Raw genomic sequence first — 547 nt, forward strand, 5'->3', positions numbered from 1 at the left:
GCCGCGGGCAGCCGCTTCCGCCGCGGCTCCGCCGGGTCCTAGCGCCGGCCGGACGCGGCGAGCGCTAGCGCTAGCGCGCCCCCTGCGGGGCTGGGGGACCGCACGGCGCGGCAGGCTGGGACCGGCTGGGACCGGACCGGACCGGACCGGCTGGGAGCGGCTGGGAGCGGCGCGGCGGGGCAGCGCTCAAGGGCTGGCTGTGGGCACGGAGGCCGGGCGCTGTGACAGGYTCTGAGCCACACGCGAAGGCCGTGCGTTGAGCTGTGCCCTGCGGCCGCGCGCCGGAGCCGCACACGGAGCTCGCGCTGGGGTCCTGCAGCAGGGCCGCGTGCTGCGACACACACCGGGGCCGTGCATCCAGCCCTCCCCAAACRTGCCCTGCAAAACGCGAGCGCCGTCGTTATCCTTAAGACGACCGCCCAGGATGCTGGGGAGCTGGCGCGCTGCTGCCCGCTGTTCCCCATCGGCATGGGTGCTGCTGTGCCGCCTGCTCACGGCTCATCGAGCGTTCCTCAGTGCGGTGGCACCGGGCCCTGTGTGCGGGGAA

This window comes from Apteryx rowi, unplaced genomic scaffold (genome assembly GCF_003343035.1).
Source record: "Apteryx rowi isolate R43461 unplaced genomic scaffold, aptRow1 scaffold_86, whole genome shotgun sequence".
Classification (NCBI taxonomy): domain Eukaryota; kingdom Metazoa; phylum Chordata; class Aves; order Apterygiformes; family Apterygidae; genus Apteryx; species Apteryx rowi.